The sequence below is a fragment of the Caretta caretta genome, chromosome 7 (assembly GCF_965140235.1).
Source record: "Caretta caretta isolate rCarCar2 chromosome 7, rCarCar1.hap1, whole genome shotgun sequence".
Classification (NCBI taxonomy): Eukaryota; Metazoa; Chordata; order Testudines; family Cheloniidae; genus Caretta; species Caretta caretta.
Window position 1 is genome coordinate 56,057,738 of NC_134212.1, and position 12,808 is coordinate 56,070,545.

Consider the following 12,808-nt stretch of genomic DNA (forward strand, 5'->3'; position numbering starts at 1 on the left):
AGGCCAATTCCCATTAAAACTAGTGGCACCCAAATCCCCTTGCTGGCTTTGATAACCGTGGCCAGCAGGGGAGTACTGTGGCTAACCACGCCATGAGGGTAACTCAGGTTGTGCCTTATTAGAGGAATGCCACTGGAGAAGCTGTCTGGGACATGATGGCATTATAAGGGTTAATCTGATTTGCCCTGTGATCCTGCTGGTGGTGCAGAAGTCTGGGGCTAAGCCTGGAGCTACCAGGAAAGTTATTTTGTCTTTGTTATTTGTCCGGCCAGTGGTGTGACTTTTGGCAAGGAGCCATCAGAAGGCAAACAGCCACCCCATTCTCGTATTCACAGCACCAGGCTGGGGCGGCGGAGGGAGCAAAAGATAAATAGAATTTTATTTTCCCCCCCAAAACAATCTCCTCCTTTCCCCTCCTCCTCTTTCTTCCACTCCTCCTCCTCCTCCTCATCTTCCTGTCCTCCACCCCCACCCTGTCCATCTCCCCTCATCCCACTCACCCCACCCCCCACCGCCACTCTCCAGCACTGTCAACCCAAACACATGATAAATTGCCCTGTCAACAGAATTCATTCAGGGACCAATTAATTCCACAGAAATGAACCAGGAGCCATCAGTTGCTGAAAAACTCCAAGTGCAGGGAGCGAGGAAGCTAGCTCTGTGAGTGAGAGAGAGAGAGAGAGGCTTGGGAAGTTAGTCTGACAGAAATTGGTCATTTAATGCTTAAGTGCACCGTAGACAGCCCTGTCATAGCAGCCGCCATGGCAAAAACTCCCCCAGTGCTTTATTTATTAATTATGTGGAGCAGCACGGCGGCCACTTCGCTGTCTCAGTACGGACTCATCAACTTTCCTTCTTGTCACTGGGAAGCGATCCCACAGCATGTGGGCAGAAGGGGTCGTTTCTGCACCCAGCCCCTTCCACTGCCCCAGCGTGATCAACCAAGGGGGCCAGCCAGCAAGACCAGTGCCGGTGCTCTGGGTAGAAGTGCCCTTCCCAGGCAGGGAAGAGTTAAAAGCCATGGGGGTGGGAGGCAAAGTGGCTGGAACGGGAGTTTGGCGATTTGTCCCTTGACTGTGCCTTTAAGGCTAGGAAGGACATGCTTGATGCTTCCCCTTTAAAGAATCTGCACAGGAACTGGAAGAGTCTCTTGACTACAGTCCTAGACAGGAGCATGCAACTGACTTGCAACCCTGTTTGACATTTGTCATGTACTGGTGCCTGCCAGGGGTTTACACATCAGCCATGTGCAACCCCTTATCTCCCATCTCTGGGTGGAAAACTCTGGGGGAAGCCTCCCTTGTTAGAATCTTGGAGTAGTCTAGTCCCTCCCTCACCACATTGACCAGCCCTCAGAGAGCCATTGTCCAGAATCTCTCTAGTGCCATCTATTGCACTACCTCCCTTGGTTGGCACCTTGCCCCATTCTCAACCTGTCTGTAGAGTCGCAGGCCAGGTCCTCAGCTGGCATAAACTGGTGTAGCTTCCATGGAGCAATGCCGATTTACACCAGCTAGGACTGTGGCCCCTAGAGATTTGTGAATTCATATTGCTGCACCTAAAGTCCCTTTTGCCTTGTTCTGTCCTCCTGGTCCACCAGTGTGCCTCGGGAGCAGGTCACCTGTGCTTAGCAAGCAACAGGAATAACCCCTAACCACTTTAGAATGACACTCTACATTGATTTAGCTTCTTTCATCCCCAAGGATCCCAAAGCATTTCACAAACATCAGTGTGTGCAAGGGTCACTTTAGTCACCCCTGAAACACGGCCACTTCTGGAGGGGAATGTAACGTGTTTAACAGCAAACAGCAGCACTGCTTGGATCACAAGACCATTATGCTGCCTATCCTATTTAGCTATGGTACTTGTAAGGCCCCATTGCCATGGTAACTGAGCACGTCGCTATCTTTAATGTGGTTATTCTCACAGCACCCCTGGGAGCTAGGGACATGTTGTTATCCCCCGTTTCAGAAATGGGGAACTGAGGCACAGAGTAAGTGACATGACCAAGCTCATGCAGGAAGTCTGTGGCAGAACAGTGACCTAAACCCAGGTCTGCCAAGTCCTCAGTTACTGTCCTAACTACTGGATCTTTCCCCCCCTCTTCTGGCCCCCCTGTGCCCACACCCAGCTCTTACTCTACCCTGTGGAGATTTTTTTCCCAAAACCCTGGGATCACTTTTTTCATTTGCTCTCCCCTTCACTTTTTCCAGATTTGTCTCTTTAAAATGTGGTTCTCCAAACTGAACCCGCCTGGCTTGTCTGACATGCAGTGCATAAGGGTGAGTGTACCGAAAATTAGATTTGCCCAAGTACATGAATGATCTTCATGTTGTTCTCAGCTGATGAACAGTCGCCTAACCCACGAGCTGGGAGCAGAAGCAACTATGCCTTGCTCTCTGCCTGCCCCTAGAGCCTGCTCCTTCCCACCAGCCAAACACGGGGATGGGAGTTAGCAGATCCCCTGCAAGAAAGCTCTCAGTGCTCCCATCCATTTCCTGGACTCAGCAGGTGAAGGGAGAGAAGACCCTGATGTGCTCGCCTTGCTTCCTGCCCGCACAGGACCTACCTGAAGGGGAAGCAGAAGAACATATCAAGTCCTAGCAGCTGAAGGAGCCAGAAGACACTGGGTCAGCAGCCCCTACCATAGCCATCTCCCTTCACATGCCCCTCTGCACCACTTCCCCTTCGCTGTCAGATGTACACCCACCTGTTGTGTAAGTGAGCTCTAGACAGAGCCAGGTCTCTATCACACCACTCCATGTCATCCCCAGCCCTGTTTAAAGCCTTGAGGCCTTCAGTCAGAATTGATCCCCACTCAGCGCATGGTTTGGAGTAATCCTCAATTCTGACATAGTAGCTGTCCTTTGTAAAGCACCTTGCCTTTTGGCGGAACCCCCAGCCTTATAACCATATATGGAGAGTGCCTCAACCACCACTGAGCTGCAGCCACCTCTGAGTGGAAAGTGGCAGCTGTTTAGCAGTACTACACAGCAGACAGGGAAGGACAAAAGCCCGTGGAGCTGAAACAATAGGTGGACTTGAGGGAGGCAGGATGTAATTGCTCAGACTGATCAGGATAGTAAGGCTAACACTTCTAGGAACGTAGGTATTGCCAGACCGGATCAGACCTGATGCCCATGTAGTCCAGTATCACTAACACTAATCAGCACCAGCTGCTTCAGAGGAAGGTGTAAGAACCCACAGAAGCACACATGAAATAATCTGTCCCCCATTAGGTCTCACCCTGGTCTCTAAAGGCTTGTCTACACTACTGCTGTGAAAAAGCCATCCCCTGGAGCCATGTAATTTACATTAATTTAGCGCCGATGTGGACACCACTTTATGTCAGCGGGAGATGCTCCATCACTGACATAGGTTCTGCCTCTCACTTGAAGTGGAGTAATTATGCCGATGGGCTAAGTTCCCTCTAAGCTGTGCAGCCGCGCAGCTGCCTATTAAGTGCCACACAGGCGCTCAGGGCTGAGGCAGGGAGAGATGCCTCTCCCCAAGCCCCGACCCAGCCCAATGCGGAACCTGCTGTGGCCGGGGGACAGGCACCCCTCCCTGGCCCAGCCTGGCCTGGAGCTGCTGCGGCTGGGGGACAGGCGCCCCTCCCTCAGCCCGAAACCAGCCTGGCCCCCGACCTGCTGCGGCTGAGGGACAGGCACCCTTCCCCCTGCCCCGCCTGGCCTGGACCTGCCACAGCGGGAAGAGGTGCCTTCCCCCCACAGCCCAGGTGCTGCTGCAGGGACAGAGAGCTGGGAGGGAGTCCTCTCCCCACTGTAGCCCCAGGGAGCCCCACTGCACTCCAAACCCCTCATCCCCGGCCCCACCCCAGAGCCTGCACCCCCAGCCAGAGCTCTCACCCCTCCAGAACCCCAACCCTCTGCCCTGAGCCCCCTCCCACACTCCAAACCCCCCAGCCCCACCCCAACACATGAATTTTATGTGCCTCAATATGAAGGGGATGTGTCACACATCCCCTCCATATTGGTGCACATAACAAAATTCATTCTGCACATGGGTGAGACAAATTAGAGGGATCACTGCCAACGGGAAAGCACTCTCCCGTCAGCGTAGCACATCTTCACCTTTGTGCGACAGCAATGCAGCTGTGCCGATGTAGCACAGGAGTGTAGACTAGCCCTAATAGTCAGAGACTGGCTTAAGTCCTCAAGCAGGAGGTTTAATATCCCTTCCAGTATGTTTATCATTAATTTTGATGATAATTCTGGCTATTCTTATCCATATAAATGTCCAATCTCTTTTTGAAGCGTGCTAAATTCTTTGCCTCAATGACTTCCTGTGACAGTGAGTTCCACAGCTGAGTGAAAAAGTACAAGGTGTCCTTTCAGTTGTGAGTTTGCTGCCTTTCATTTTCCTTGGCTATCCCCTTGTTCTTGTATTACAAGACTGGGGGCCTCTGTTCTACCTGTCCACCTTCACTAGACCATTCATTAGTTTATATACTTTTATCTTATCCCATTTTATTCATCCCCTTTCTCAGGCAAACAATCCAAATCTCTCTTCCTCCAGAACCCAAATTTTCCTTGAAGGTTATCCACCCAAGTGCTTGCCAAATGCAACGCCGCTTAGCACTTCAGCTGTGACCTGAGCACTGCCCAACGTGGCATGGCCTCTGTTAGTGTGTGAGGAGTTGATCTGATTGAAAATTTTCTAATGACCATGTTCTTCAACAGAAAATGGTGGCTTTTAATTAAACAAATATTTTTTGTGAGAAGTTTGCCTTCCACAGGAAATTTTGACACCCTCCCTTCCAAAAAAAACCCCGAACACCAGAAACCTGAAATATTTCGATTTGGAAATGCTGTCATAGTGCTTCATAGGAGAGGAAGTTTGGTCTAAGCTTCCCAGCTGTAGCCTACATCTCCCATGGTGCACCATGGCCAGGGAGTTCTCTGATGCACTGCCGCCCTTCTCCAAGAGGGGAAAGTGTGGTGCATCAAGAGAGGTGTAATTAACCAAGAAGCTCATGAGGCACCCCAACCTACAACTCCATGGCACAATTTCTGGACTGAAGTATTTCAGGGTTTGGCTGAAACTTTTCACTATTTAAATTTTCATTTGAAAAAAAAATCAATTTTCTGTGGAAGATTTAGAGCAGAGGTCGGCAACCTGTGGCCCGCGTGCCAAAGGCAGCCCACGAGCTGATTTTCAGTGGCACTCACGCTGCCCGGGTCCTGGCCACCGGTCCCGGGGGCTCTGCATTTTAATTTAATTTTAAATGAAGCTTCTAAAACATTTTAAAAACCTTGTTTACTTTACATACAACAATGGTTTAGTTATAGATTATGGACTTATAGAAAGAGACCTTCTAAAAACGTTTAAATGTATTACTGGCACGCGAAACCTCAAATTAGAGTGAACAAATGAAGACTCGGCACACCACTTCTGAAAGGTTGCTGACCCCTGATTTAGAGGGAAAAGATTTTTCTTTATCAAAAACTTCCAGGAAAAAGGCCACATTTTCCAGCCAGCTCCACTGGATAGAGACGATCTGTGGCTGGCTGCAGGGAGTCATCCCTAGTACTGGTACTTGAAGCCAGGCAGCACGGGTGAGTGCATAGCCTCATCAGCACTTACCTGTGGTGCAAGGCTTAGAGTACAGAAGGAAAGGGCATCACCTCACCTCTCCTTGTTGGGTCACTTCAGAGAGCCTTTGGGCCAGGGAAAGAAGCCATTTTTCCTCATGACAAATAATTAGATCTAAAATTTTTTTTAAAAAGTGACCTGTTTGTTATTAAAAAGTGTCTGGCTGTGGAAAGAGAGGTGTCATGGTGATGCTATTGTGCAAGTACTGACATGGAGAAACAGGGTAAACAAGTCTTCAGCCCATCCAAGAACTTGGGCTCCTCCCCTCTCTATAGCACACCAGAGCTGCACTTCTTCAGGGACCAAATTCATTCAAGACACTTCTCTGCAGCACCCTTGGAGTGTACTGGGAAAAATCTCATCTAGTCTATTGCTTTGGGCACCAGCCTCGCCCCACCAGCAAACAGTATCAGAAGCAGGGTCTTGCAGGTTGGCTCCCCACTGAATTAGAAACCAGTTACATGGAGTCGGGCAGTGTCTACACTTATATTTCGCTCCTGCCAATGTAACTGTCTGGCTATGCCAACTTAACTCCACCTCCATGAGCAGCATAGAGTCAAGGTCGATGTAGTTAGGTCAGCGCAGTGAGAGTGTAGACACTACGTTGCTGAGTTACTGGCTTTCAGGAGCCGTCCCACAATGCCCCACACTGACAGTGCAATAGATACACGCACCACCAACACCAGGAGCAAAGTGCAGACACACACAAGCGATGTAGTTACTGCAGCTGCTGTATGCCAACATAAATTAGGTTGGCATAATTTTGTAATGTAGACGTGGCCTTAGTCTAATGCAGTAGGCTTCCCTGAGCTGCTCCAAACCAACCCACACTTCTCTTACCAATGTTGCCAAGTTCTTTCCTGATTTTATCATGAGTCTTGAAGTATTTGGGGTTTGTTTTTGTTTTTCTGTAAGGCCCCAGCAGCTGAAGTCTTGGGATTACAGGAGAGACTCAGCTCTCCTCTTTTAAAAGGAGGCACCTTTCTAGCTCTCGTGGTTGTAGAGAAAAGCTGGGAAATGTGGCCAGTAAAGAATAAAAAAATAAAATAAGCAGGACACCAAAGCTATTATTTTGAATATCTCTTGATTTTTAAGCCAAATGTCACGATTTTGGGGAGCCTGACTCTCAATTTTTGAATGCTTGGGGTTTGCCATATTATATGTCAGAGATGTAAGATTGATAGTACTGGAGATGTGAGTTATCTATTCCTCAACACAACTGACCCAACAGCAGTAATGTCAATGTAAAGTTCCCTGCATTGGCCTACTAATGCACCTTAGCCCATTTCTAGGAAAACTGCCTCTATGGGAAAGACAGTGGTTCCATCTCCCAATCCTGTGCAGTGTTTGGTCTCTCCTTGTCACTCCGAATAGCCCTGCACTGCTGCTGTGAACCTATACAGGGGCCATCACAGCATACCAGCACTGTCTTCCTGTGGTGTGTTTCTCAGAGCACTGTCCCCTTGCAGTACATGGCAGCCTCCTTCCCTGGGTTGGTGTGTAGGTGATCAATTGGTTTCCAGTCCATGTGAGATGCTTCATGGTACTGCATCAAGTCACTTTAACAGCCACTGGAGAGTTACTTTGTAGTGTAGTTTATAGTTATTTGCAGTAACGCTGCAGCGTCCTTTGGGGTTTGCAGTGGATGCAGATGATATTGATTTGCAGCAGTATATTGCAAGGACACTGCACTGGGATGCAAGTGGTGCTGACAAGCTGTCAGGCAGCACAGATTACAACCCAGGGACACAGTGCACTGGGATGCAGATGACCCTGATACGCAGCAGGGCAGAATGCTGCAGTACATCTTCTCATTCTAGCAGACCAGTGGGGAAAGTGACTTCTATAGCCCAGATCCCCCCAGGAAGACCAGTCGCTCACATCTATAGGCTGATAGCATAAGCAGCTCAGCTGCGGCAGCAGACCATGGTGATGAGACATTTGACCAGTGAGTATTGTAGAAATCCATGTTTTCACACACAAGCATCATCCACATTTATAAGATTATTTTAGCATCATGACATTTTCAATAAATGTTGTGCGGGGAGGTTCTTTGCCTTCTGATTTCTGAACCCTTAGGGTGCACTGAGGACACATTTGCAAGCCTTTCCCTCAGCAACCAGAGCTAGAAATGTATCTGTCTTAAAGAAACAAAAGCTGAGGTGCTCATGCAATCACCTGACTCTGGGAGCTGGGCCTTTAAGAAAAACACCAACTGTTGTGAGACGAGTGATAACATCGGGAGAGTTAGCAGCATAAATGCCTGAGATTGTCAGACAAGGTGGGTGAGGTCATATCTTTCATTGGACCTATTCTGTTGGTGAGAGAGACAAGCTTTCAAACTTACACAGCACTCTTCTTACACAGAGAGGTCTGGGAAAGGTACTGAGAGTTTCACAGCTAAATACAAGATCGAACAGATAATTTAGCGTTAGTAGTTAGCACATATTCTAAGGAACCATTCAAGGTGAAGTGACCTGTTAAGAGCCCTATAGTCACAGGACAAAAAGAGGGGTTAAGTGGGTTACAGATTGTCGTAATAAGCCATAAATCCAGTGTCTTTATTAAGACCATGATTTTTAGTATCTAGCAAAGTTATGAATTTAAGCTCCCAGGCTCATCTTTTGAAGGTATTGCGCAGGTTTCCTTTGAGGATGAGGACTGAGAGCTCAGATACAGAGTGATTGCTTTGTGAAAAGTCTGCACCCCCAGGTGGTGTGGTGTTTTTGTCTCAGCTTTGCTGTGTGAGTTCATCTGAGAGCATAGTGATTGTCTGCTTTCACCCATATAGTTGCTATTGGGGCATTTAGTGCACTGGATGAGGTACACCACATGCTGTGATAGGCATGTGTAGGACCCATGGATCTTGAAAGGTGTGTTATGGGGGATGTTGATCATTGTAGCAGTGGAGATGTGTCTGCAGGTTTTGCATCTGTTGTTCTGGCAGGGTCTGGTGCTGCTTTGAGTTGGAGTGCCCTGGGCTGTGGGGAGCTTGCTTGTGATGATGAGTTTGGAGAGGTTGTGGGGTTGTTTGAAGGCCAGACGAGGAAGTTTAGGAAATATTTCTTTCAGGATGGGGTCCCCCCTGAGTATGGGTTGTAGTAGTTTGGGTTCCAGTGTGGAGTGGTAGGTGACAGCTAAGGGTGTGCAATTGTAGCGGGTTTTATTTCTTAATTGAAGCAGGTTCTCTTGGGTTATTTGGGTGACCCATTCCATGATGCAATATAATTTTCTGGTGGAGTGTCCTTATCTGGTGAAGGCGGTTTTGAATGTGTTAAGGTGTATATCCCAGACTTTCTCTTTGGAGCATATTTTGTGGTATCTGAGTACCTGGCTGTAGAAGACCAATTTCTTGTTGTGTTTGGGGCCGTTTACTAGATCTGTGAAGGTAGGTGTGGTGATCTGTGGGTTTCTTGTATGTAGTTGTCTGTAGGGGTCCATTGTTGAAACTGATCCTGGTGTGCAAAAAGTTGATGCTAGTGTGAGAGTGTTCCAGAAAGAGTTTATTGAAGTTGTGATGGAAATCTGAAGGAGTTTGCTGTCTGTCCAGAGGATGAAAATATCATCATATATCACAGATATATCATTGGTTCTGTGGCACATTTGTCCAGAAATTCTTCTTCAAAGTGACCCAGGAAGAGGTTGGTATACTGGGGAGCCATCCTAGTACCCAGGGCTGTTCCCAGGGTTTGGAAAAAGTGTTTGTTGAATATAAAATTGTTATGGGTGAGGATGAAAGGGATGAGTTTGACGATGTGTTTTTGGGGTGGAGAGCTGAGACTTGTCCATTGTCTTGTAAATATTTGAATTTGCATGTCATCCTTGCGCAGGGGCAATGCAAATCTTCTCTGTATCGTTGCAATTTTATTATATGTGCTAGGAAGTCAGCAATGTTGTCCTTGTGAGAGATGTTGGTGTATAGGGAGATGACAACCATGGTGGCAAAGATAGTGTTCTGAGGGAGGTTGTTAATGTTGTGGTGTTTATGGAGGAAGCCAGTAGTGTCCTGGAAGAAGCTGGCTCTTTTTGTGGTGAGTGGCCTTGAGGATTGTTTCTGTGAGTCCTGACATTCTTTCAGTAAGATCGCTGTAGCCAGATATGGTCTGTCTGGGTTCCCTTGCTTGTGTATCTTGGGAAGCATGCAGAAGATCCCTGGGGGGTGGCTTCTTGGCAGATGAGCTTGTAAAGTTTCTCTTGAAGTTGTTTGGGAAAAGATTTGATGATAAACTTAAATTCCTGGGTAAATTGTGGTGTGGAGTACTTCTTTGAGTACTTTTTGGTAGGTGGTGTCGGAGAGTCAACGATTGGCCTCATTAATATAGTCATTGCGGTTGAGGACTACAACCTTTATCTGTCTGGTGGTTAGATTTCAGGGACTGCATAACTGTCCTCTTGGCAGCGGAGAGACTGTGGTGGATGTGATGTTTGTTAAGGATTTCACAGTCAGTATTTTTTCTGAGACAATCAATGTAATGATCAAGTGTGTGACTTCATGCACTCTGTCCAGTCAGAAGATTCTTATTTCTTATGATTGTTTGTGGGGACATGGTAACTGTGAAATAGTTGTGAAAGAATTTTTTAGGTGGAGTCGGCAGAAGAATTCTCCACGTTAGTACAGTAAAAGGTTTTGTAGTGAGGCAGAAGTTCATTTCCCTTAGAGTACAGCTAATTCAGCTCCAGTTCGGGGTAGTCTTGATAAACTGATGTTCAGGTGTTGTGTAGTGTCCATGGGGTAGATACGGGTGCCATGGCTTCTCCCAGATATGGTGTTCTGTGGCTTGTGAAGTAGTTGTAGTTGGTTCCACTTTCTTTTTGTGTTGGATGGCTGTCATCAGGTTTTTTGGTAGCTGTTTTGGACTTCTCACATGATTTCCAGGTAAATTTCCTGATCCCCTCCCCCCCCCCCCCCCACCTTGCAATGTGTGGGAGCATGTGGTGATTTCTTGTTTGAGGTGGCCCCTTCTGAAGTATGTGAGATGCAGTAAGTGGTTCCTCAGTTTTTCTGAAGTCCGTCTGCAGAGCTGTTCAGCACATTTGGAGTTGTGTGTAGCGGTCAGAAGGTTATAGATGGTGAGACCTCTGGCAATGTTTTGTTTCTTGCATTTGCTCAGGAATAGATGTCATGAAATTTTGCTTCCTTTTTCTTCATTTTGTGGTGTTTCCATTTTATGTGGACAGTTCCAGGCTTGGCTGCACACACAAGGCTCAAACACAGGGTACATGTGTTGTGGGGACAGAACGTGGTCCCTCCTTGCAGGACAGCTGCATCTGCCAACATTGAGATGTCTCTGCTTGAGCATAGCCTGTGGGTTGCTGTCCTCACACCTCACAAACGGGAATCGCCAGCAGTTGTTCATGGGTGGGGAGAGACCTGACCCCACTCCAGTTCCTTTTTCTAGGCTTTTAATCTGTGGTGCCTAAGTGGTGCAACTGTTAGGATTTCGTTTTCTATGCCTGGGAGGCTGCTGTCACCGGAGGCAGCTGCCCGGGCATGGAGCAGGGCAGATGCAGCGTGGTGCTGGTGGAGAGAGCACAGAGCACTCGCTCTCATGTAGGCTGCACTTTGGTGCCATCTTGTTTGCTCACCTTCAATGTAAAATAAAAGCCCTCCGGACCAAAATGACCGGAGAAACGGAATGCCATGAAAGGGGGTGTGCCAGAAGCTCCCTTAAACAAAAGGCGCCGATTTTCACAGGACTGAAGCACTATGGAGGCAGCACAAAGGATGCTGGGATACATATCAGAGGTGACAGGTAGATGGGGGCATGCGGGGTCAGGTGCCCCACCCCAAGACTTGCTGCTTCGCTTGTACTGAGCATGCTCAGTAAGGCTGGTGAAGCTGGCTACCCGCACTCTGCCCCCCTCCCACCCTCTCAGCAGGCCCCAAGTTGTCTCTGGATCTGCAAAGCAGGGATGGGCTGTGAAATGGGCCTGATTTTATGCTGTTCTCCCTTGGAAGCTAATGGAAGTGGAAGGAGCACTGCACGTCACAGGGCCCTAGCCTAATTATGAGGCCTGGTGTGATGAAGGGGGAGAGCTCTCCTGCCACTGCTGTTGTGTGTGCAAAGGAGGAGTGAGACTTTGCCCTGCCGCCTACGATGAGCACTTCGTTCCTAGCCAAACAGCCTTTCCTTGCCGCCGTAGGAGAGCTTTCCAGGGGCACCTGAATAATCCAAGATGCCTTTGATCGAGGTGCAGGTGGCTGCAAGCAGGAGCTGGTGCCCAAGGCAGCTGGGAAGCCGCTTCCCGGCACTGTGCCTTGGCACCTCCTGACACCCGATCCCAGGCCGGTGGCTCTCTTGGCTTCCATTGTAAGCAGCTCAGTGACATGATCCCTGGCTCTCCATAGAGCCCTGAATAGCTGCTGGCGCCCAGCTTTCTGAGCCGCCTGAATTACTCAGCACTAGAGAGACCTGGTGGAGGTCTTAGACCATTCCACAGGCCACCTCTCCACGCCAGTTGGGATGTGGAAACCCCAGCACTTAATGCACATGGAGACTTGATTCGCCTTTGACCCCCCCAGTGAGGGCGATCTCTGAAGGCCAAGGTTGGGGTGTGGAAGGGGGTTTGGGGTGTGGGCTCCAGGAGGGAGTTTGGGTGCAGGAGGTGGCTCAGGGCTGGGGGTTGGGGTGCCAGGTGTGGGCTCCAGGAGGAAGTCTGGGTGTGGGAAGGGGCTCATGGCTGGGGGTTGGGGTGCGGGAGGGGTTGCAGGGTACAGGCTCCAGCTGGGCGGCGCTTGCCTCGGGCGGCTCCCAGAAGCGGCCGGCATGTCCGACTCCGAGGCTCAGGGCATCCAGATGGCTCTGTGAGCTGTCCCTGCCTGCAGGCACTGCCCCCCCAGCTCCCATTGGCTGTGATTCCCAGCCAATGGGAGCTGTGGAGTCAGCTCTCGAGGCAGGGGCAGCACGTAGAGACCCCCTGGCCACCCCTGCACTTAGGAGCTGAACATGCTGGCTGCTTCCGGGAGCCACGCTGCGCCGCCCACTGGACTTTGGCCTATTAAAATCTCCCGGGTTGCCGTTAATAGTCACCGGAAGATTGAGGCTGGTTCTGGGAGACTCCCGGCCAATCCCGGAGGGTTGGCAACCCTACTATCTAGGAATGTCTACAGCTAGACTCCCCCATCCTTATGCTGGTGAAAATGCAGAGGAACCCCACTGATGTCAGTGGGATCATCCATGACTTACACCAG

The 12,808-nt window shown here is 49.2% G+C and overlaps 1 non-coding gene across 1 annotated transcript; it reads right to left on the reverse strand.

The window, feature by feature from the left end:
* Nucleotides 1–9,400: 9,400 nt before the first annotated feature.
* On the reverse strand, nucleotides 9,401–9,507 carry LOC125640713 (U6 spliceosomal RNA). Its single transcript, XR_007357866.1, has one exon. It is a non-coding gene; the product is annotated as a U6 spliceosomal RNA (small nuclear RNA).
* Nucleotides 9,508–12,808: the final 3,301 nt, after the last annotated feature.